We start from the raw sequence: 25907 nt of genomic DNA, 5'->3' as shown, positions 1-25907 counted from the left end.
ATACACAAATCTGAACATATTTTAAATGTATAATCTGAAATATATAAGAATATATATAGTTTTATGTTATGATACACTGCATTTCTTTTATGTTTCATATTCATGAAATCATCACCATAATTAATATCTATCACTGAAAATTTTCCTGGTGCCCCTTTGTCATTCTTCCCACCTGTCCCCCACCCACCTCACCCCTGGCCCAAGCAGCCACTCATCTGCTTTCAGTCACTAGAGGTTATTTTGCATTGTTTAGAATTTTATATAAATGGAATCATACAGTATATACTCATTATCATCTGGCTTCTTTTTTAAATTGATTGATGAGAAAGAGAGACAGAGAGAGCGAGAAACATTGATTTGGTGTTCCACATGTTCATGCACTCATTGCTTGCTTCTTGTATGTGCCCTGACCAGAGACTGAACCCACAATATTGACACACAGGGACAATACTCTAACCAACTGAGATACGTGGCCAGGGTCATCTGGCTTCTTTCACACAGCATATAGATTTGGCAATTCATCCATGTTGTAATTTATCCCTTTTCATGTTGAGTAGTATTCTATCAAATGAATATACCACGATTTGTTTTTCTGTTCACCTGTTGATGGACATCTATATTGTTTCCAGTGTTGGGCTATTACAGATAAAGCTTCTATGAATATTCACGTATAAGTCTTTGTATAGTATATCTATATTCCAAACAGCGTAGGCGCGAGGACGCAGCCCTGCTTTACTCCGCTGCTGACTGGGAAGGCCTCAGAGGTTGCGCCGTTGTAGGACACTGTGCTGTGCATGTTGTCGTGAAAGGACATGACCACAGCAAGCAGATGTGGTGGACAGCCAATCTTCCGTAGCAAGCTGAAGAGTCCGCTTCGACTGACCAGATCAAACGCCTTCGTGAGGTCGATAAAGGCGAGGTAGAGTGGTTTATGCTGCTCGTGACACTTCTCCTGCAGCTGGCGTAGGGAGAAGATCATGTCCACTGTTGATCGGCCAGCTCTGAAGCCACACTGGGACTCTGGGTAGACGCGGGAAGCAAGGGTCTGCAGGCGGGCAAGAGCGACCCGGGCGAATACTTTGCCGACGACGCTGAGGAGAGAGATGCCCCGGTAGTTGTTGCAGTCGCTGCGGTCTCCTTTGTTCTTGTACATGGTGATAATGTTGGCGTCTCTCATATCCTGGGGGATGTAACCCTCCTTCCAGCAGAGACAGAGTAGATGGTGGAGCGGCTGTAGCAGGACTGGTTTCCCGCTCTTTAGGATTTCTGGAGGGATTCCGTCGCTTCCTGGTGCTTTCCCGCAAGCGAGGCGGTCGATGGCTTTGCCGAGCTCTGCCGCAGTAGGTGGGGTGTCTAGCTCCTCCATGACTGGTAGGTCTGGGATGGCATTAAGAGCAGTGTCTGTTACAGTGTTCCTCGTTGCGTACAGCTCAAGGTAGTGCTCGGTCCACCGCCGCATTTGCTGTTCCTGGTCAGTGATGACCTCACCTGTCTTGGACTTAAGGGGGGCGATCTTGGAGGGGATTGGGCCTGTTGCCTTCTTGATACCCTCATACATTCCTCATGTGTTGCCTATATCGGCAGCTTCCTGGATGCTTCTGCACAGGTTTAGCCAATAGGTGTTGGCACAGTGGCGGGCGGTCTTCTGGACTTTGTTCCTGGCAGCCCGTAGAGCTTGAAGTGTACTGGGAGTGGGCGTGGCCTTGTAAGCCAGTAGGGCCTTCCTCTTAGCCTCGATCACGGGTTCCATTTCTTCCCAGTGAGCTTCGTACCAGTCAGCGTTCTTCCGCTCTTTCTTCCCATAAGCAATAATGGCGGAGTTGTATATGGCGTCGCGGAGACGTGACCAATTGGATTCGATAATGTCATCTGCCGCCATTCCCTCGCCGAGTGCATCTTCCATCCTGTTGATGAATTGCTGGGTCTTAACTGGGTTGCTGGCACAACTGGTGTTGATGCGTGGGCGACCCTTCATCTTGGAGTGGTGCAACCTCTTCGGCGTTATGCGCACCTTGCTTACCACGAGGGCATGGTCCGTGTCGCAGTCTGCACTGTTCTTCTCCATGCTCCTCCAATACGCCTTTAAGGACTGTAGCGAGGGTGTCTTCATTCACACCAGATCCGATGGCAAGCTCTACAACCTGGCCCGTCTACGAGCCAAGACCAAAGTCAAAGAGGTGCTCATCCATGAGATGCTCTTCGCCGACGACGCAGCCTTGACATCACACTCCGAAGAGGGACTCCAGCAGCTAGTCACTTGCCTTTCCCACGCATGCAAGGAGTTCGGACTAGCCATCAGCCTGACGAAGACGAACATTATGGCTCAAGGCACGGGGACTCCCCCATGCATCACCATCGACGGATACACCCTGGAGGTTGTCAACGACTTCACTTACCTCGGGTCCACCATCTCGAGCTCTCTGTCAGTCGACTTGGAGGTCAACCGGAGAATCGCCAGGGCAGCCACAGTTAAGGCCAAACTGAACCGGCGAGCGTGGAACAATTCCAGCCTCACTGAGAAAACCAGACTGCGCATCTACCAAGCCTGCGTACTCAGCACTCTCCTCTATGGCAGCGAGACGTGGACCACCTACGCAAGGCATGAAAGGAAACTCAACAGCTTCCACATGAGGTGCCTGCGACGCGTCCTGCATGTCGCCTGGCAGGATAAGGTCCCCAACACTGAGGTGCTGAAGCGAGCCAACATGAGCAGTTTGCATGCAGTTCTTAGCGAGAGACGCCTCAGGTGGCTCGGCCATGTCAAAAGAATGGATGCAGGCCGTATCCCCAAAGACCTCCTCTACGGCGAGCTAGCAGAAGGCCAGAGGATGACAGGGCGCCCAAAACTGCGGTTCAAAGACATCTGCAAAAAGGACATGACACAATGCTCCATCAATCTCAACACATGGGAAGTTCAAGCAGACGACCGCCTAGCCTGGAGGCTCGGTCAGGCAAGGTATGTCACGTGCAGAGGCTGCGCGCAACGAGGAGACGGTCCAGAAAAGATCGAGGCGGAAGCAGCGTCAACAGCAGCAACAACAGCCATCTGCCTTCACCTGTAACAAGTGCGGCAGGGATTGTCACTCCCGAGTCGGACTGCACAGCCATTCTCGGCGGTGCAGATAGACTCTCAAGAAGCTACGCCATCGTCTCTCGAGACCGACGGCTGCCGACGACGACGGAGTATATCTATAGCTTTTCTCTTGGGTAAATACATAGGAGTAGGATAGCTGGATCATAAGGTAAGTGTATGTTTAACATTTTAAAAATTGCCAAATATTTTACAGAGTGGTTGTGCCATTTTACAGTTCCACCAGCAGTGTATGAGAGTTCCAGTCCCTCTGAATCCTTGCCAGTATTTGGTATAGTCAGTCTTTCAATTTTTGCCATTCTTTCTTTTTTAATATTATTTTTATTTTATTTTCTGTATTTTTCAAACTTCTACTTTTATTTATTTTGTAAATATATTTTATTGATTATACTATTAGAGTTGTCACAATATTTCTTCCTTTGCCCCCCTCCCCCTGGTACCCTTCTTTTCTCCAGCAATCCCATGGGTTGTGCGGATAAGTTCTTTGTCTTCTCCATTTCTTATATTGTTCTTAACACCACCCCCACCGTCGATTTTGTACCTACCAATTTGTACTTCTTAATCCCTGCACCTTTTCCCCCATACTCCCCCTTCCCCCTCCCAACTGATAACCCTCCAAATGATCTCCATATCTATTATTCTATTCCTGTTCTGCTTGCTTGCTTGCTTAATTTATTTTTTGGATTCAGTTGTTGATAGTTGTGAATTTGTTTCCATTTTAATGTTCATAGTTTTGGTCTTCTTTTTCTTATATACTTACCTTTAACATTTCATATAACAATGGCTTGGTGATGATAAACTCCTTTAGTTTTATGTTGTCTGGGTACTTTATCTGCCCTTCCATTATAAATGATAGCTTTTCTGGATAAGGTAATCTAGGTTGTAAGTCCTTGCTTTTCATCACTTTGAATACTGCTTGCCAGTCCCTTCTAGCCTGCAAAGTTTCTTTTGAGAAATCAGCTGATAGTCATATGGGAATTTCCCTGTATGTAACTAACAGCATTTCTGTTGCTGCTTTTAAGATTCTCTCTTTATCTTTAGCCTTTGGCATTTTAATTATGATGTGTCTTGGAGTGGGCCATTTTGCACCCATCTTGTTTGGGACTCCACTTTTTGGGCTTGCATGTCTATTTCCTTCACCAAATTAGGGAAGTTTTCTTTCATTATTTTTTTTGAAATAAGAGTTCCAATTTTTTGTTCTTTCTCTTCTCCATCTGGCACTCCTATGATGCAAATGTTGGTCTTCTTGAAGTTGTCCCAGAGGCTGCTTATACTATCCCCATTTTCTTGGATTCTTTTTTCTTCTTGTTTTGATTGGTTGTTTTTTGCTTCCTTATGTTCCAAATCATTGCTTTGATTCTTGGCTTCTTCCACTTTATTGTCGTTTCCCTATAGATTGTTCTTTATTTCAATTAATGTATCCTTCATTTCTGATTGGATCTATTTTATGCTGCTGAGGTCCTCACTAAGTTCCTTGAGCATCTTTATAACCAGAGTTTTAAACTCTGCATCTGATAAATTGCTTATCTCCATTTTGTTTAGTTCTTTTTCTGAAGTTTTGATTTGTTCTTTCATTTAGACCTTTGTCTCCTCATTTTGGCAGCCTCCCTGTGTTTGTTTCTATGTACTAGGTAGAGCTGTTTTGACTCCGTGTCTTTGCAGTGTGGCTTAATGTAGTAGGTGTCCTGTAGGGCCCAGTGGCACAGCCTTCCCTATCACCCATGTGAGCTGAGTACACCCTCCTCTTGTAGTTCAGCCTTGGTTGCTATTAGCAGATCAATGGGAGGGCTTTACCCAGGCCAGTCAGTTGCAAGCAATGGCTGTGACCACTGACCACCAACCTCTGCCCTCCGTAGAATATCAGCTGTGCAAGGCCAGGGTGGTGGTGCTCTGACATGGTCCATAGCTGTCCATTGTGTGCACTGGCCCTGGAGTTTCTGGGGTGGTGCAGGCCAAGGTCAGTCCTCACCTATGTTTTGCCTGGGGCCACCCTGCCTGAGCTATAAAACAATCTGAAATGGCTGCTACTTGTGCTGGCCTTGGAGATTCCCAGGCGAAGCCAAGCTGTGAATCTAAGCTGGCTGCTGCTAGTGCCGGGCCTGGAACTCACTGAGGTCAGCTGTTACTTGTTTGAGAGGATTTAGGGAGTTGTGAAGCATGAGCCAAGATCAGCCATTCATATGGAAAAGCAGCTTGGGTGGGCTGTAAGGTCGGTGGGGCAGAGTCTCTGGGGATCTCCAGGGTGGGTCAAACGATGTTAGTCAGGTTGGTGGTGTCTCAGATATAGCACCAGCTTGCTGGCTCTGTGGCTTTCTGGGGAGGAACATTTAGAAAAGGGACAATGGTCTCTGCTCGCCTTAATGCCAGACACTTCAGCTCCTCCCTTTATGGCACTGGTGCCTTTCAAGCTGCTAGAGCTCAGAGGGAGTGAGTCTGAATAGGTGAGTCTGTGAGTAGACCCTTTAAGAGAAACTGCTTAGGGCTCCAGCAGTTTCTTCCACCAACTCAATCCCCACTGGTTTTTGCAGCTAGAAGTTATGGGGACTTATCTTCCTGGCACTGTAACCGTGGGCTGGAGGGCCTGGTGTGGAGCTGGGACTCCTCGCGCCCAAGATATCCCTCCTGAATTTTTATCCATCACGCATGGGTGAGGGACCAGCCCATTCCGTGTCTGCTCCCTCCTACCAGTATGGGTGGATGTGGTTTCTTTAATTCCATAGTTGTCAGACTTCCATTCAACTCTATTTCTGATTATTTTGAGCAATGGTAGTTCTATATTTTAGTTGTAATTTTGATGTGGTTGTGCAAGGAGACAAGCCTTGTCTGCCTATGCTGCCATCTTGACCAGAAGTCTGTATACACTGTACTGCCCTTTCTCTCCACTTGGCCTTCGTGCTATTGTTGCCATGAATTAACTTTTATATATACATTGTAATTATCTTTGTTTAAACAGTCAATTGTCCTTTAAAGATATTTATGTAATAAAAGGACATCTTAAATATTTACCCATGTAGTTACCTTTTCTGGTGCTCTTCATTCTTTTGTATATATCCAGATTTTTATGTGGTATCACTTTCCTTCTGCCTGAAGGACTTCCTTTAACAGTTCTTGTACCTGGTGATAAATTCTTCCAGCTTCCATAAGTTTGAAAATGACTTTATATTGCTTTACTTTATGAAAGATGTTTTCCTCAGGTATAAAATCCTAGTTTTCTTGCATTTGTTGAGTTTCTAGGATCTGTGGATTTATAATTTTCATGAGGTTTGGAAATTTTGTTCATTATTTCTTCAAATATATTTTCCATCCTTCTTCCCTTTCAGGGGCTCCAATTACCATGTACTAGGCCACTTGAAGTTGTCAAACATCTCACTGATGCTCTTTTAATTTTTTTTTAATGTTTTTTATTGATTATATTGTTACAACAGTTCCAATTTTCTCCCCCTTGTTCCCCTCCACCCAGCACCCCCCTCCCCCAGCAGATGCTCTTTTAATTTTTAAAAATTCTCTTTTCTCTGCGTGTTTAATTTTGGGTAGTTTCTATTACTCTGTCTTCAAATTCGCTATTTTTTTCCTTCTCCAAAACTATAAAGGGCACCTACAAAAATACCTATAGCTAACAGTATAGTTAATGGTGAGATATTGAACATTTTCTCCTTAAAAGTAGGAAGAAGGTAAGAATGCCATTCTCACCCCCTTTTCCAAGATTGTATTTAAAGCCTGACCCAGTGCAACAAGGCAAAAAAAATAAAAGGAATACAGACCTGAAAGGAAGCAGTAAAGCTGTTTCTATTTACAGATGACTTGACTATTAATTTAGAAAACCTGAAGAAAATTACACAACAGCTACCACCTAATTTTTCTGAGTCATATAATACAAAATTAATTTTTAATAGCTTAATTGTAGCCCTGGCTAGTGTGGCCCAGTGAGTTGAGTGCTTGCCTGCAAACCAAAAGGTCATCTGTTTGATTCCCAGTCAGGGCACATGCCTGGGTTGCGGGCTGTGTACCCAGTTGGGGGTGTGCGAGAGGCAACCGATTGATGTTTCTCTCACGCATCAATGTTTCTCTTCCTCTTTCTCCCTTCCTTTCCCCTCTCTCTAAGAAATAAATAAAATATTTTTTTAAAAAACATAAAAATACTTAGGAATAAATTTAACATATGCAAGACCTCTGTGCTAGAAAATATTTTTGAGAGAAATTAAAAAAAAATTGAATAGCCCTGACCAGGTAGTTCAGTAGGTTAGAGTGCCGTCCCCATATGCCAAGATTGCGATTTGATCGCCGGTCAGGGCACATACAAGCAGCAACCAATGAATGCACACATAAGTGGAACAACAAACCTGATGTCTGCCTCTCTGTCTGTCTCTCCCTCCCTTCCTCTCTCTCTCTAAAATCAATAAATAAAAGTTAAAAAAGAAAGAAAGAAAAACTACATAGTTGGGAAGATAGATCATGTCCATGAATTGAGAAGACTCAGTATTGCTAATATGTCAGGTCTCCCTAAACTGATCTATAGAGTCAATGCAATCCATCTCTAAATACCAGCAATTATTTTGTAGGTACTAAAAATCTAGTTCTAAAGTGTATATAGAAATATAAAGGACCTAAAATATCCAAAGAGTTTGAAAGGGAAAAACAAAAGTTTGTGAACTTAAACTGCCTGACTTCACTATTCATGAGAGTATGGCATGTAAAGTGACAAATAGAATAGAGAGATGAAAATAGACCACACTTATATAGTCGTTTGATTTTTTACAAAAGCACAAAAGCAATAGGGAAAGGAAAGTTTATGCAACAAATGATGCCCTAAAAACTGGCTCTCCAAATGGAAAAATCTGAATGTCAACCTCTACCTCACACTATACACAAAAATCAATCTGAGGTGGATCACACACCTATGTGTAAGTGGTAAAACCATACATTTTTGAAAAGGAAACCTAAAACCTGGGCCAGATTACTTATAAAAAGTAGGATTGTAAAAAATATTATGTATCAATGCCTGATCCCCACACTCTTGCCAACACTGCGTATTATCGATCTTTTTCATTTTTGTCTACCCAATGGGTGAAAAATGTTTTGCATTTTCCTGAGAGTTGTTGAGGTTGTGAATCTCTTAGTATTTTATTGGCATGTATGGTTTTTCTTTTGTGAATTGCCTTTTCATATTCTTTGTTCTCTTCTCTATTAGATTTGACTTTTTTCTAGTTTATTATATATTCTGGATACAATATTTTGTCAGTTGTGTTGAAAATATAAAAAAATATTTTCTCCTACTTTGTGGCTTATGATTTCACTGTCTTTATAGTTTCCTTTGATTAACATATGCTTTGATTTAAGTGTATTCAAATGTATAAGCCTTTCTTCATGGTTTGCACTTTTTATGTCTTAAATTTAAGAAGTTTTCCGCTATTACAAGATCATAAAGGTAGACACATGTTTTATAAGTGAAACTAATATGATATATACCAATTATACTTTTAAAAAGATACTGATTTATATTATCACCTAAAGACTTTTCCAGGTATTTTTATCTGCAGATATATAATCTGTATAATAAGAAAACAGGATGACATCATGCATAGTTTTATAATCTGTTGTTTTGTCATTTAGCAACATATCTTGAACATCTTTTCAAGTGAATAAACGTGTCAGTAGTGTTGTGGGTGGGGTTTCCCAGGAAACAGACTCAGACAGAGATTTGTATGCAGGAAGTTTATTAGGTAATGTTTTCAGTATCAAATGTACGAGGGAAGGAAATAAAGTAGGATTAGACAAGAGGGCAAGCTAGACAATGGTGCAGGAGCAACAAGGGCTCCAATTTTTAGCTTAGAGGGCCCTGTAACATTGCCTCAACTTGTAGAAAGAAGGCTGGGCCTTTATACTTCCATGTTGCTGGATGTGGGCTGTCCCTGCCCCCCAAACATCCCCAGCTCCCACCCCCAACCAGGAAGTGGTCATGACTTGGGTAAGGCAGCTGACTTCAACGGAGTACAAGCCCTGGAGATAGCTGTCAGCCTGTACCACTGCCAATATCTGGGACTCCTGGAGGCATATGCATGGAGCACATCACAGAATCCACCATAGTTGGGGACATTTGACTCCAAATAGCAGAAAACCCGACTAACCCTTACTTAATAAATTAGAGTCAGTCTCACTTAACAGAAGGTCTGTAGTAGGAGATTGCTGGCATCAAGAGTATCTGTCCTTTTTGTTAGAGAAGCAAAAATGTTCCCAGAAGACCCCAGTATACTCCTCCTTATATGTAATTGGCCAGAACTGGATCGCAGGTCCATCCCTAGGTGCAGGGGAAGCTGGGAAAGTGGGAACAGCATTGTCATGATTTTGTGCCTGGAACAGTGAACACTACTGCCCTGAAAAATCTCTGAGATTTGTTAGCTAACAAGAAAAGGGAAGAGGATATTAGACATGAGAACTAACAAGGCTGGCCACAAATGGACTTCTAGAGAATTATTTTGAATTACTGCATATGGAGAAAACTTATTGAAATGGTCTCCATATTGCTGGACATTCGGTTGTTTACAGATTTTTGCTATTAGCCACAGTGCTGCAATAAACATTCTCGTAATTTTTCACTGCCCATAGCCTCAATTATTTCTTCAGGATGAAATGCTACATATGTAATTGCTAGGCAGAAGGAACATAACTTTAAAGAATTCCAGTGCAGATTACCAGGATGTATCTTAAAAAGTTCTCTAAAAATTTGTTTTCCTTAACAGTGAAGGAAGAGACCTAGCCTTATTGATACTGGATATTAACTTTCTCATTAATTTTCATCAGTTTGATAGTCTTTAAAAAGTACCTAATTTTAATTTGCATTCTGTATTGATTTTTTAAGTATATTTTATTGATTATATTGTTACAATAGTTCCAATTTTTTCCCCTTTGCTCCCCTCCGCCCAGCACCCCCCTTCCCCAACAATCCCCTCCCCAAGTCCATGCCCATGGGTCGTACATACAAGCTCTCCTGCCTCACCCTTTCATATATTCTTCTTCTTTTTTTTTTAAATAATTAATTAATTAGTTAAATATTTTAACAATAAAAAATAACAATCCCTCCCTCTCAGACTTAAGACCCTTTACAATCTTTATAAACGACAATGGACGAAGGTCTCGAGCTCCTCTAGCTGCTTCAAGTTGGACATGGTCGTCATCCTACCTACCCTTGGGTCAAGAAATCCCTAATAAGAGTGGGGGTGTGGAGGGGAGGGTGGCCTTCCCACAAGGGGAAGGATCGTGCAGACTCCAGGTTGGTTGGCTGTCTCTGGACAACGGCATGCTTGGTTTAACAGGCTGGCATCCTTGTTGTATTCTGGGGGCAACAGGGTTAAAGGACATCATTCAATCCATAACCACTAGATGACAAAAGACAGGTATTAATTTTTCAATGTCCCACATTAGGGAAAAAAAGGGCTTCTTTGGAGGAAGGTATGCCAGGTACATCTCACCTGTCCAAAGCCCTTTTGCCCATTATACTTAGTTTGGACTGAGGGAAATATTTTAGGTTTCCCCCCTCTCAGGCCTCTGGGCTCTTTCTGTCCAAGCCATTAGGATAGAAAAGAGAAACCAGTTTTAAAGTGAAGCCCACAGACCACCCCGTTCTTCACCAACCCAGCCACTTAGTTCAGCCAAACCATTGAGTCTCAGGAGGCAGCAATGCAGACAGGATTAAGTGAGGCCTATACGTACAGACAATCACTCAGGTAATGAGATCGTAGGCTTATGCCCTTTGAAAACAGAAAACACATGTTAATTTATGTAACATAACCCACATACAAGTCTCTAAATCTGTAGGACTGTCTTATCGGAAAGACATCCAGTTGCAAGGCATTTGACATTCTTCTTGCCTGTAAATTAAACATCTTTGATAATGCCACAGACATAGTTTAACTTTCAAATGAAAACAAATTTTAAATGAAAAGAAACTTTAAAGACGGTTAGCTGCACTACTTTATAGTCTACAAAGGGGGAAAATGACAATGAATAAGTACTGAAAGAAAGAAGGAACTTCTACCATTTGCAACAACATGGATGGAACTAGAGAGAACTATGCTTAGTGAAATAAGCCAGGCAACAAAAGAAAATTACCTTATGCTATCACCTGTTACAGGAAACTAATGAACAACACAAACAAATGAGCAAAATTGAACCAGAGGTATGTAAACGAGGAATAAACTAACAGTAACAAAGGGGGAGATGGGACGGAGAGAAGCGGTAAGAAGGGGAAGGGTCTAGTCAAAGAACATGTATAAATGACCCATGGACATGGACAACTGGGTGGAGACTGAATGTGGAAGAAGGGGGGGGCAGGGTGCAGGGAAGCAAGAGGGGGAAAAAAGTGAGACAACTGTAATGGAAAAACAAACAAACAGAAAAATTTTTAGTGGGGGGAAAAATAAAAATATAAAGAATAGAAATGCAAGTTCAGTGAATATTAGAAGGACAAGGATTTTCCTTCACACTGTATATATTTTCTCCCTATCTGATTCCTCCAGAATTTGGCATTCTAAAGAAGTAAGTAATGACCTAAGTTTCTTTGCATAAAACTAATAAGACCAGTTGTTAATAACGATTTTTTTGACTAAGACTTTGACTGGAATGTCATGCCTAAAGGAGACATGCTTGGGCTTTGGTTGTTACCAAAAAGCCCTGAGCAACTGGGACTGACTTTCAAAGGTAATAAAAGTCCACGAGATAAAAGGCCTGGTACCTTGGATGGATGAGCGGTCCATAGCAATCTTTCCAGGGAAGAAATGAAGGTTGTTTTCCTGAAAGATGGCTAGAAGGGACCTTAAGGCACAATGGAAAACCAGGAGGACCTGGAAAAGACAGGTGTTTACAGGCAAGGCTGAATGCCAGGTATGTGGCTCAGCTTCTGTGCCCTGAAGGGCAGACTGAAGGTCACCCTAAATGTTCCTTGCGTAAGTTCCAGCAAAGCAGAACTAAAGATCATAAGTGATCATTTGCTGCTCTTGTTGTGTTTATGCAAATGAACAGGATAAATTAAAAATGAACTTAATGCAGTCCCTTTAATGACAAGCAGGGTAATCTTTTTTTTTTTTTTTTTTAATTTTTTTATTTTGGTTTTTCAATTACAGTTGTCCCCTTTTCCCCCAATTTCTCTCCCCCACCCAACCCACCCCCTCTCCCAAGCAGGGTAATCTTAGGGAGAAAAAATCACGATTCAAGGAAGATCACAATGCCCAGTGGTAGACTATAAAGTAGTGCAGCTAACCGTCTTTAAAGTTTCTTTTCATTTAAAATTTGTTTTCATTTGAAAGTTAAACTATGTCTGTGGCATTATCAAAGATGTTTAATTTACAGGCAAGAAGAATGTCAAATGCCTTGCAACTGGATGTCTTTCCGATAAGACAGTCCTACAGATTTAGAGACTTGTATGTGGGTTATGTTACATAAATTAACATGTGTTTTCTGTTTTCAAAGGGCATAAGCCTACGATCTCATTACCTGAGTGATTGTCTGTACGCATTCTGTATTGATTTTTATTGGCCATATTGGCTAATTTTTACACTGTGGTCCAAAACAATATGGTTTGGAAAGTATTAAAATATAATTAGTGTCTTATTATGTGCTGTGAGGGTTAATTCCAACACGCCCGAGTTGTTTTGCTGACCAAAGAATGAAACATACTGATTAATAATGTTTCCTTTAAAGCACAGCTGGAAGAATTTCAGGGCTTTTAAACACAGTTTGTTAAAACTCTTTGCTGATAATGAGACTGAAGATTTACAGAGGGCCTTGGTGATCCAGAACCCCTACACCACCCCCCTGGACCACTCTGCTATTGAGTCTGGTTACACTTCAGGAAAATGGCTAGGTGTTAATAATACCTAAACATAAACTCATAATTAGTATTTGCAGAAGCAGCAGAAGAGCTACATAAAAGTAATTTACAACATAAAATTTTTTATGACCTATAAATTACATTTTGTATAAGTGCCAAAAATATTTTTAAAATATCACTCAGAAAGGAAAAAGAAGAAAAATCGTTTTGCTAATTAATCCAATGAAGAATGATGACATGAATTTAGAAACATATATCATAGCTATCTTATTGGGAAGCATGGCAGTTCTGTTTTCAAAACATTTACTAAATATGTAGTTCATGAATAACAGATCTCTAACTCCAGTTTATGTTTTCTTAGTGAAGGGTTAACAGCTATTATTATGGTAAAAACAATCATAATGCTACAAATCCAACAAAATAACTTGAATATTTTACTATATTTATATATATGAATATATTGTACCTAAATGACTGGAATAATTTTATTGCATTTTATGACTTGTATAATCACTATTGTACTTTATAATTTTTGCACACATTACAGTCTTGCAGATAAGTACTAAATATTTACTAGCTCAGAAAAATATTCTACAAGTCCACATGCACTTAAGGTTAAAGATGTAGAAAAATGAATTTAGTAAAAAATATTTGCTATATTATAGTGTCTAAGTTAATGTTATCTTTGAAATAAACTACCTTAGTACAAAAGTCTGATGTGAAAATACATGGCTGCTACAAGAATATACTTAAGTATATCATAATAGTAAAGATTAAAAAGAATTAGACTATCCAATTCAGATAAGAATGCAGAGAAAATGAGCACTCTATACTTTGTAGGTGAAAACATAAAGCAGTGTACCTCTTTTGTGAACCAATTTAGCAATACACAAACAGCATAAAATTATTTCTTTTTTAAGTATATTTTATTATGTTGTTACAGTAGTTCCATTTTTTTCTCCTTTGCTCCCCTCTGCCCAGTACCCTCCTTCCCTCCAGCAATCCCACCCCCCAAATAAAATGATTTCTTGACTACATTTCATGAGAGATCCCAAACTATAATAGAATCACCCAGCTAAGCGGGTCCAGATTTCTGACCCTTAGAAACTGAAATAATAAAGGTTTGTTATTTTAAGCCACTGAATTTGGTTTATTATGCAGCAATGGATCATTAATACACATTGGAACCATAAAATTGTTCAAAATAATTTAAAAACTGAAAATAATAAAGAAAAAACGCCTTCCTTAAAAATTGAAGATAAGCCCTGGCCAGTGCACCTTGGGTGGTTGGAGCACCATCCTACAGACCAAAAGGTTGGGGATTTGATTCCTGATCAGGGTATATACCTAGGTTATAGGTTTGATCCCTAGTCCGGACGGAAGCATGTGGGAGGCAACCAATTGATGTTTCTCTCTCACATCGATGTTTCTCTCTCTCTAAAATCAATAAACATTAAAAAAAAATTTTAATTGAAGATAAACTGAAACAAGTGAACCTAAATAACTATACATCAAGTTGGCGGCAAAACTACACAGAATAATTATTTCAAGTGACTTGCAAACACAGTATTTTTACTGTACATCCCTAGTGGCCTGGATCCTAAGGACAAGAAGAACTGAAAATAAATCTTAAATGGCATTCAGTGATCTAATTTTTAGCAATAACATTGGTGTTGTTACTGTGACATTATTCTATCCATATAATAGCATAAATAAGTCATTATAATTAATATCATTAAGAACCAAGATTTTATACATGAAAGAAAAACAGATATGAACACAAAATCAAAGAAATTAAGTAAAAATCCTTTAATCTATTTGGATTGGAAATAGCAGTATTAATTCATAATTTATTTTTATTTTTCTATAAATTATATTTTTCCTAGTTCTTTGCAATGAAAAACCTAAAAGAAATGACAACACAATAGCAACAAATACCCAGCATCCAGTTTGTAGTGACTAAATGTAATCTAAAACAAACAAACATACAGAACTCCTTAGGAAAACGACTAATTTCAATTCCGAGGCTGGAAATGTAAAAGATGAACCTGGAGTATCATGTCTTATTAGAAATTAAGAACTACAAGAGTCATAATAAAGCCCTAAAAAAACAACTTTTTAAAGGGTCTCCACTGACCCAAGATTGAACAACTGGAGCATCAAAATGCATAATGACTGCAAAGTAGTATATATATATATTTATACATCAAATATTGTAAAACTCTAATATTATAAATATTTATAAATAAAACATGAATAGTCACTTTTTGGAGGCTTCTAGGACACACCAACTTATTAATAATAAAATTGGCAGCAAAAGGAAAAAAATTAAACATCCTGTCTGACTGTATTTCAAAGCATCCAGAATTGATGAGAAAGTTCTTCATTATAAAAGAATTCAAGCTCATGCCCTGGCTGGTGTAGCTCAGTGGACTGAGTGCTGGCCTGTGAATTAAAGGGTTGTTGGTTTGATTTCCAGGCAGGTCACATGCCTGGGTTGAAGGCCAGGGCCTTGATTGGGGGCGCACAAGAGGCAGCCAATTGATGTACCTCTCACACGTCTCGCACATCGATGTTTCCCTCTTTTTCTCCCTCCCTTCCCTCTCTCTAAAAATAAATTTAAATTTTTTTTAAAAAAGGAATGAAAGCTTTATTTTTTAAAAAGTAAATTCAAGCTCTGAAAGTATGACAGAATCGGAAAATCACCATTTCATGAAGGAGTGTTCTGGGTTATAGAAATGCCTTAATCTCCTGATCCAAATGGAATATGTAAATATTAATCAAGCAGTTCACTTAATTTTTGTGCATTTTATTGTAGGTAAAGTATACCTCAATTTAATAATTTTGCCTCAATTTAAAAAAATCACTATTGTGCCTTCCAATGAGGTGTAATAGGAAGTACACAGCACCCTACACAATATCCTTGCCAAAAAATTGAACCTGAATCTAACTAGGGCTTGAGATATAACTTACAGAAAATAAAGGGGATCGAGGAATATGTTAAATGATACCAACAGAATAAAACCAAATAAATTTAGAATATGGCACATTCTACAGGACAGATGACATGGTTTCTTCCATGAGTTAAGGATATAAAAGAGAAAAGAAACGAGGAAGGAAGGGTTATATATTAAAAGAGACTTAAGAGACATATTAACCAAAACAATACCTGGACTTCGTTTGGGTCTTGATTCAAGCAAACCAACTGTAAAAAGCCATTTTCGCGACAATCAGGGAAATATGAACACAAATTGGGAAATAGATGATATTAAGGAATTAGTATTAATTTTACTAGGTGTGGTAATAGTATTGTGTTCTTAAGGTCTGTATCCTCATAGATACTTAAGTATTTATGGATGGAATTAGGTGATTTGCTTTAAAATGCTCCAGGGGAAAAATACAGAGGGGAAAAAAATGAAACAAGAAAGTCAAAGTAGTAATAGCTGTTGAAACTGAGTGATAGATAAACTGGGACTCATGAAACTATTCTCAATTTTTGTGTATGTTATTAAGCTCCAAACTCACGCTTCTATACGTGACCTTTTTTGATGCTGGGGTGAGAGTCCGCCATCCGCTCCTGCTTGTAGGGGGCGCTAGAGGGAGATGTACGGCTGGAGGACTGAGGAACTTAAACTCTCTGTGCTTCCTGTTCCTTCCGGGCAGCTTTCTTTTTCTCTCAGCTTCGCCTCAGGAGCAGTTCTTCTCAGCGGGAGCGCGTTTACGTGTCTACAGCAGAATCCTGTGTGGCCTTTTCCAACGTTCACAGAGCCAGTCTCATCGTACCTCCATCGGAAACAGCAGCATGAGGTGAGCAGTGGCCCCTTTTCTGAGGGCTCGGGTTCAGCCCTCTTTTGAGGGCTGGGGTCCGGCCCTCATGGAGTCCTTTCTAGAAGGTTCTAAATTGTAATCTTTTCTCTTTCCTTTGTACCCGGCCCTGGGGGTGATAGCTTCTTGCGATTACTCTTTTTATTATACCTTACCGTTCTTTTCACCATTTGAGTTACCGACTTTATACCTATTTAATATTTTTTATATAAAATCATGTCTGTTCGAATAGCCGAATTGCTTTCTGCCTCCTGACTGAGGGCTGCTTCTGGGGGTTCACTCTCTAGCATTTCTGGCGGACCACATGGGTGGCAAAACCGACCGCAACAGTACAGCCAGCTCCAACGGCAAGAGAAAGCCCTCAGGCAAAGTAATGGTGAGCTTAGCAATATGTGCTCCAAAGTGATAAGGAGCTAGGACAAGGTGGGGGATGGCATGACTATGTTTTTACTACACAGTCAAATGCCCTTTATAAAAAATTAATTTTAATTACACAAGCAGTCATTATCCTTAAAAGGCATTTAGTTACTAAACATAAGGGTAAGTAAGGTCCTTTCAATCACCATCCCCAATCCTGATTCCCTTCTCTTCCTTCTCCCCAAAGGTAACAACCGTTATCAGTTATCATTTATATGTTCTATTCTACACATATGCTCACTAAAACATTATTTTGTAGATTTTTTTGTTTTTATTTGATAGTATATATATCTTTTTGCAATTTGCTTTATTCACTAAAACAATTCATAGTCATTCCATATTAGGACACATAGATCCACCTCGTTTTTAACTGCTGCATAATATTCCCTAATGTCCATGTGCCGTTGTTTATTTCACTGTTGCTCTATGTTCCCTGTTAACAATATTCTATGATTAATATCCATGTCCCTTCTCTTCGTACCTGTTCAGGAGTGTTTCTCTAGGGTACATACAGAGTAGTAGAAATGCCAGATCAAAGAGAATGCATATTTTATTTATTTATTTATATGTTGCCAGGATGAATAACAATTATGTTTGATTTTTTTAAATATATATTTTTATTCCTATCCTCCCACCCCACACCCTTTGGCAACCATCAGCTTGTTCTCTCTGAGTCTGGTTCTATTTTCTTTATTCACTTACCTTGTTTTTTTTTAGATTCCACATATAAGTGAGATTACGCAGTATTTGTCTTTCTGTATTTGACTTATTTCACTCAGCAGAATACCCTCTAGATCTGTACATGTTGTCACAAATGGCAAGATTTCATTCTTTTTTATGGCTGAATAATATTCCTTTATACATTCATTATCTTTATCCATTCATCCATCCATGGACACCTAGGTTGCTTCTAATATCTTGGCTATTGTAAATAATGCTGCAACGAACATAGGGGTGCATATATCTTTTTGAATTAGTGTTTTTGTTTCCTTTGGATAAATACCCAGAAGTGGAAGTGCTGGATCATACGGCAGCTTTATTTTTAATTTTGGGGGGAACCTCCATTACTGTTTTCCATAGTGGCTGTACCAGTTTTATAATCTCACCAACAGTGCACAAGGGTTCCCTTTCTCCACATCCTCACCAACACTTGTTGTTTGTTGATTTATTGATGGTAGCCATTTTTACAGGTATTGGGTGACATTTCATTGTGATTTTAATTTGCATTTCCCTCATGCTTAGTGACATTGAGCATCTTTTCATGTGTCTCTTTGTTTGTTTAGGTCCTCTGACCATTTTTTATTCAGATTATTTGTGTTTTTGGTGTTAAGTTGTATGAATTCTTTATATAGTTTGGATATTAACCCCGTGTTGGATGTATTGTTTTTGAATATGTTCTCCCATTCAGTAGGCTGTTTTTTCATTTTGTTGATGGTTTTCTTTGCTGCACAGACCTTTTTAGTTTGGTGTAGTCCTATTTGGTTTTTTTTTGTTTTTTTTTTTTTTGTTTCCCTTGCTCAAGGAGATTTATTAAAAAAGTTATTGCTAAGAGTGATGTCAAAGAGTTTGCCGCCTATGTTTTCTTCTAGGAGTTTTATGGTTTTAGGTCTGACATTTAAGTCTTTAATCTATTTTCGGTTTATTTTTGTACATGGTGTAAGAAAGTGGTTCAATTTCGGTTTTATTTGTGTGTGTGCATGTGTCTGCCCAGTTTTACCAACACCATTCATTGAAGAGACTATTTTACCCCATTGTATATTCTTGCCTCCTTTGTCATATATGTATTAATTGACCATATAAGCAAGGATTTATTTCTGGGCTCTTTATTCTGTTGATTTATGTATCTGTTTTAATGCCAGTACCATAGCGTTTTGATTATTTGTAGCTTTGTATTATAGTTTGATTTCAGGGATCACTATACCTCTCACATTGTGCTTTCTCAGGATTTCTTTGGCTATCCTGGGTCTTTTGTGGTTCTATGTAAATTTTAGGATTAGTTCTAATTCTGAGAAGAATCTCATAGGTAATTTAATAGGAATATTATTTTATGTATTAAGGTTATTTTAACAGTATTAATCCTTGCAATCCATGAGCAAGGTATAGCCTTCCATTTATTTACATCTTATTCAATATCTTTTTTTCGATGTCTCTTTTTAAAATTAAATTTATTGGAGTGACATTGGTTAATAAAGTTATATAGGTTTCTGGTGTACAATTCTATAATATATCATCTGTATGTATTGTGGCTTCACCACCCAAAGTCCAGTCTCCTTTCATCACCATTTATCCCTCCTATAACCTCTTCTATTTCCTCCCACCTGCCTTTCAATGTCTTACGGTTTTCACAGTACAGGTCTTTCACCTCTTTGGTTAGATTTTGATGCAATTGTAAATGGGATTATTTTCTTAATCTTCTCTTCTGATCTTTTGTTATTGGTATATAGAAATGCAACACATGTCTGTATATTGAGTCTGTATCCTGCAACTTTACTGAGTCATTTTATTAGTTCTAATAGTTTTTCTGGTGGAGTCTTTAGGGTTTTCTATGTATAACTATGTCAACTGCAAATAATGAGAGTTTTACTTCTTTTCCAGTTTGGATGCCTTCTATTTCTTTGTCTTGTCTGATTGCTGGGGCTAAGAGAATGCATATTTTAAAACTTGCATTAGGTGTTAAAAATATGTCCTCCAAAATGTAGTTTCTTCCTTCTGGTTTCTGGCGCCCAGCTCCTAAAACCTGAAATCACAGAGCAACAGAGGTGTCTTTTGTTATGTTAATGAGGTGGCTTTTGGGAAGGATGGGGGCTCCTTGGCAATGGAGCCAACCTGGTGATGAGGGTTGGAACTTTCAGTCCCACCCCCCTGACCTCTGGGAAGGGGAGGGGGCTAGAGGTTGAATCAGTGACCAGTGGCCAATGAGTTAATCAGTCATGCCTATGTAATGAAGTCTCCATAAAACCCCCCCAAAAGGCCAGACTTCAGAGAGCTTGCAAGTTGGTGAACATGTGGAGGTTTGTGGAGAGCGGTTCTCCCGGAGAGGGCATGGAAGCTGCTCGCCCTTTCCCGCACCTTGCCCTGTGCATCTTTTCCGTCTGGCTGTTCCTGTGTTATATGCATTTATAACAAACTGGTGATCTAGTAAGTAAATGTTTTTCCGAGTTCTGTGAGCCAGTCTAGCAAAGTAATTGAACCCAAGGAGGGGTCGCTGGAACCTAGCCAGTTGGTCAGAAGCGTGGTTATGGTTAACAGCCTAGGCTTGTGACTGTGTCTGAAGTGGGGGTTCGGGGTCAGGGGCAGTCTTATAGGACTGAACCCTTAATCTGTAGAATCTGATGCAATATCCAGGTAGATAGTGTCAGAATTGAGTTGAGTTGAATTCTTAGACATCCTGCTGGTGTCTTGAGTATTTGCTTGGTGTTGTGTGGGTAGCCTCCCCATCTCCCACATACTTTGGAGTTGGATTCTGGAATGCAGAATTTGTGTCAGTGTAATGGGAGTTGCTGGAATGGCCTTGGCTTGCCAAAACATGTGGTTTGGGAAGAGAAAGGATGAAAGGGGGTCGGATGAAGAGCCTTGGTTTCTGGGCGGCCACGTGGTCACCCGTGGTGTGGAGCAGCAGCTGTTTTGCAATCAGTTACTAAAGAGAGATCCGGCCCCCAGGGAGCTGATTTACTGTATGCATATGGAAATGCAAACTAATAGGAAAAAGGCAAAATATTCTATCCTCCCTCCACCCCCCATTATTGTTATCTGTAATAGCTGAACTAAAAGAGGGATGCTGGGTCGAACTTGGATGCTAGACCAAGCTTAGATTTTATTGATTCAAGAGCTTTGGCCACTAGCCTCAAAGCCACCCTCAGTGTACAAATTCATGTGGCGGAAGGGTAAAACTAAAAGAACTGGAAGGCAAAGGGGGTGGATCAGTATCACCAGCTTCCTGAAGAAACTACATACTGAAATGGGTTGTGAGGGTAACTAATTTGGAGGCTGAGTCTTCGGTTTTGAGTGTTGCGGAGTAGCAGAGTAGGAGAGCTTGTTTGGGTTGATACAGGACCTACAGCTCACTGTTGAACAATCACAGATGGTTCTGTGTGATTCAGACACAGAGGAGGTTATTTCCTGGAGTACATAGCCAGCGTGGTGCGATGGATACAAGGCCACTGGGAGGTCTGTTTGCCCAGCTCCCACTATAAAGGCCAATTGGAAAAACCCAAATGAAGCCTCTGATAATGCTTCGTTTGTGAGCCATGTGGGACTGGCTTTATTATAAGCGGGATATTCACCTGCCAAATATGCCCATTCAGGTCATAGCAAATGCTGTAGTGAAGAAGACCCCTTTCACGTGGGCACCCATATAATCTTATGTTGCAAAATGGAAAAACAGTTTGGGAAGCCTCAAGGAATTTGCTCTCTCAGCTTCCGCTCATGGGCCTTACAGATGCTAATACAAACATTAGGTTAATTAACAAGAGAATGGTGATAGGCTGAGTTGGGGAGAGTTTAGGGACTGTTCCTGTAGGAACTTAAACTTTTAAAAGGTTAGGAAGAAATGAAGGTGAATAAAGTGAATATTGGTAACAGAAAAGTTACAGGACTTGTCCCAGCAGGTTGGAAATCTTTAAATGGTTATTAAGAAATGGGGTAAATAAAATGGACGTTGATGTTAAAACAAAGGTTTTAATACAGCTCTGCCTAAGGTTGAGCGGGCCAAAGGGACCCCCTGTTGGTCTCCCAATATTAAAGAGCCCCAATTAAGTTTGCTGTATTTATCCCATGTGAAGAAATTTTTTAAGTTGGAAGGAAAAATTGCAATGAGAAACCTGAGTAACAATCTCTTGGGACAGCAGTTAGGTGTGTTAATCAAGACAAAGACTGAGAAAAGGGCCAGGGGTCTTTTGGTTCGACCCCCTCACTGGGGACCTAAAGCAATTGCACAAGGAGGGGTAAAATGATCAGGGAGTGGAGGAGAGATGTTTCCTGGGCTCCTTGACATTTGAGAGTCCCACAGAATGGTGGCACCAAAACCCATTGGTGAAGCCCTTACTTGGGCTACAACTAGATTAAGAGAAAGTTTTTTTAAAAATGTAATGGTAGATAGGATTATGGAAGTCTAAGCAGGTATGATATAAAGAAGTTGTGTCAACTTTATCTGAATTTTTTTATGAGACTGGATATTATGTCTGGTTTAAAAACACTTCCCATACCTAGTCTTGTAAAATCAAAACCTATTGATGAAGTCCTAATGGAGGCTATAGAGGAATGTGAGGGTTGGTGGAAGTAAGGTAAAAAGTTTGTAGAATTGGGATGTTTGAACAGGCTTTTATCTGATTGTATTATGGGGATGGGCTTGTATCTGAGGAATGTTTACCTTACCTAGTATTGTAAAACAGAGGCATGTAAACCTGCCTTTCGAACAGTATTAATTGGATGTGCTAAATGGGAACCAGTGAGATTGCTGGAGCCCACACAGAGTAGGATAGAAGCTGGAGTGCTGGTGGGGACAGATTTCTCAATAGTAGTCCTTTGTGGAGCTTAAATTGGAGTTTATGGCAAGAGCCTGTGAGTGCCTTCCAGTTATGATTACTGGTCCTTTGGACTAGAGAGTTTCCATTTGAGGGATGTTTACTACCTTGTTATTGGAAATTATTGAAGCTATTCCTATTACAGAAGGACATAAAGTGATCTTAAAATCTGAAATAGCCATAATGTCTAGGATGATGTTGGAGAAGTGGATGGCAGTGCCCAGAAGAGTGCCATAATAATGTGGAAATGGCTTATATAGGACCATGCTGCCTTGTGGAATGCAAGGAGGAGATATTCACTAGCAGGGAGCCTCTTCCCCTAGGAGTGACTCTGGATTTATGTGAGGAGCTGTTGAATTCTATTTTCACTTGGACAGTACCCTATAAATGGCTTTTGACTGACAAAGAGCTGCTTGGTTTGTGAACAGTAGTTCCAAGGTAAATGGACAATATCCTATTTGGAAGGCCACCACTCTGATTGAAGAAGGTAGAAACAGATCAGCCTGGTGGTCTGAATTGCATACTTTTTCCCAGCAGTTGTGGAAGACCTGAATAGTGGAAAAAGCCCACCTATGTTTGGGTTTTTACTGACCTATGGTCAGGCAGGAGAGCAGTGGGAACATGGCCTATTAAAGGGATGTCCATGCAGAGCATGGCCCTCTGGGAATCTGAGAGGTACATTAAAGTAGGACTTGTTGATGCCCATCAGAAGAGCTCGCTTCCAGATTTGGAAGATGACTGGAATCCACAACCAGATATACCTGGGTGCTCCCTTGAAATAGCCACGTAGGTCCGTGAAATAGCAGTCATTGGGGTCTGGAACAATGCAAAGGTGGGGCTGGTTCTAGCCATATTCCCCTTGCACCGTCTGAGGCACAAAATGCTAATAAGAACTGTTCTGTCAGCAAAAGAGAGAGTGCAAAATGGCTATAACAGCCCTGGCTGGTGTGGCTCAGTGGACTGAGTGCCGGCCTGTGAGCCAAAAGGTCGCTGGTTCGATTCCCAGTCAGGGCACATGCCTGGATTGTGAGCCAGGTCCCCAGTTGGGGACATGTGAGAGGCAACCAGTGGTTCCTCTCACACATTGATGTTTCTCCCTCTCTTCCCCTCTCTCTAAAAAATAAATAAATAAAACCTTTTTAAAAAAATGGCTGTGGTAGATTACCTGGGAAGAAGGCCCTGAACATAGTTGGCAAGTTAGCTGGTAGCCCTGGGGGCTACAGATGGGTCCTGACAGTAGTAGACACTTAAGACTACACTTTGCTTACCTGGTGGTAGATCCCTATACTCAGCTATCAAAGACCTAAACAAGATACTGCACCAATTTGGATGGCCCACCAAGGAATACACTTTGAATCCCACATCTAACAATAGGCAGCAATATCCTCTTCAGAGTAAAAGTTTAATAGAGAATTGAAATGGGCAAATAAGACGATGATTGTCTTAAAACTGGGGGATAAAGCATTAGGTCCTGCCTTAAACACCTTCGTGAGTGTGTGCTCACATTCAATATGAACATGAGTTGGGGCTAAAGGAGTGTTCCTACTGGGTAGATTTTTCTTTCTTTCTCTCTCTCTTTTGTGTGTGTGTGTGTGTGTGTGTGTGTGTGTGTGTGTGTGTGTGTATCTGGGGAAGAGGGGGTGGGGAAGGTGCTGGTATTCTTTTTTATCCACATCAACTTTTTCCCCCTCCTTGATGCAATAGTAGCTGGACCAGGACTACAACTATAAGGGCTGGAAACAGGGCTGATTTCTAAGCAAGAAACCATAACTGTGTTTTTAATCTATGTCAGAATCCCTAAGGTCCTAATGGGACGGGAAGGCTGTGCCTTATCCCATCTGGATAAATTGGGGCTAACAGTGGGTGCAGCTCTATTGCCTGGTGGTAAAGGCAGCCCACTCACTGATTCTGCACCTGTGTAACCTTACTGTATATGAACAGGAGTGCACTGAGGAGGAGGCACTTGCTAGACTAGTATTGCTGCCTGCAATCTAGGCCAGTGTAGTGGCCAAACCTAATGTCCCTTCAGAGGTGGGAAAGTTTGAGTATAGGTGGGGAGAAAGAAAAATAGTAGCTGCGGGTAAGGGATGAATAAATGGGGTATGTAATGGGAGAAATCCAATATTAACATCTCAAAAGAGGCTCAGAGCTAGAGATGATATTGTCTCATAACTCGATTATACCAGATGCCTGAAAAGGTTAAGCCATGTATTACTGAGACCACTCCTGCTTTCGGAACCTGACAAGATCAAATGGAAACCTGCAAACCTGAGTGGCCTCGCCCTGGGCGACATTTTTATGTGATATGATGATGTTGGACTGGATAGTTACTAATGACTGAATGAGATTCTAGTAATGTGCCAGAATCTTTTGACTTTTGTGATTGTTTTGCTATTAGGGATCAGTGTTTCAAGACCAAGGGGTAGACTGTGATAGTATGATTTATAGGAAATATATATATTTGGTCTTCATCCCTCTTTCTGGCACAGAGTTCCTAAAATCCTTGAAATGTCTTAAGTTACAGCAACAGAGGTGTCTTTTGCTATGTTAATGAGGTGGCTACACTGGGCCTAAGGGTGGAGCCTGGTTACGAGGGGTTGGAACTTTCAGTCCTATCCCCTTCCCCCCAGGGGAGGGGGAAAGGGTCTGGAGGTGGAATCAATCACTAATGGCAAGTGATATAATCAATCTTGACTATGTAATAAAACCTCCATTAAAATCCCGAAAGGGCAGGATTCAGAGAGGTTCTGGGTTGGTGAACACAAGATTTGGGGAGAGTGGCCCTCCTGGAGAGGGCCTGGAAGTTTTGTGCCCCTCCCCCACACCTTGTCCTTTGCATCTCTTCCATCTGGCTCTTCCTGAGTCATATTCTTTTACAATAAACTGGTAACTAGTAAGTAAAATATTTCTGAGTTCTATGAGCTGCTCTAGCAAATTAATTGGACCCAAGGAGAGGTCCCTGGAATCTAGCCAGTCTGTCAGAAGTATAGGTAACAACCTGGACTTGTGGCTAGTGTTTGAATTGAGTGCCAAGGAGGGGGTCCTTGGAACCTCCAATCTATAGCCGGTTAGTCAGAAGCACAGGCCATACAGCCTGGGCTTGTGATTGGTGTGTGAAATAGGGGGAGAGGGCAATCTTAAGAGGGCTGAACCCATAACTTGTGGGATCTGATACTATCTCCTGGTAGATAGTGTTATGATTGAGTTGAATGGAGTTGAATTATTATGA

Source organism: Furipterus horrens, unplaced genomic scaffold (assembly GCF_987537825.1).
Source record: "Furipterus horrens unplaced genomic scaffold, mFurHor1.1.pri manual_scaffold_17, whole genome shotgun sequence".
Lineage (NCBI taxonomy): Eukaryota > Metazoa > Chordata > Mammalia > Chiroptera > Furipteridae > Furipterus > Furipterus horrens.
Note: the sequence above shows the minus strand (reverse complement) of the source record.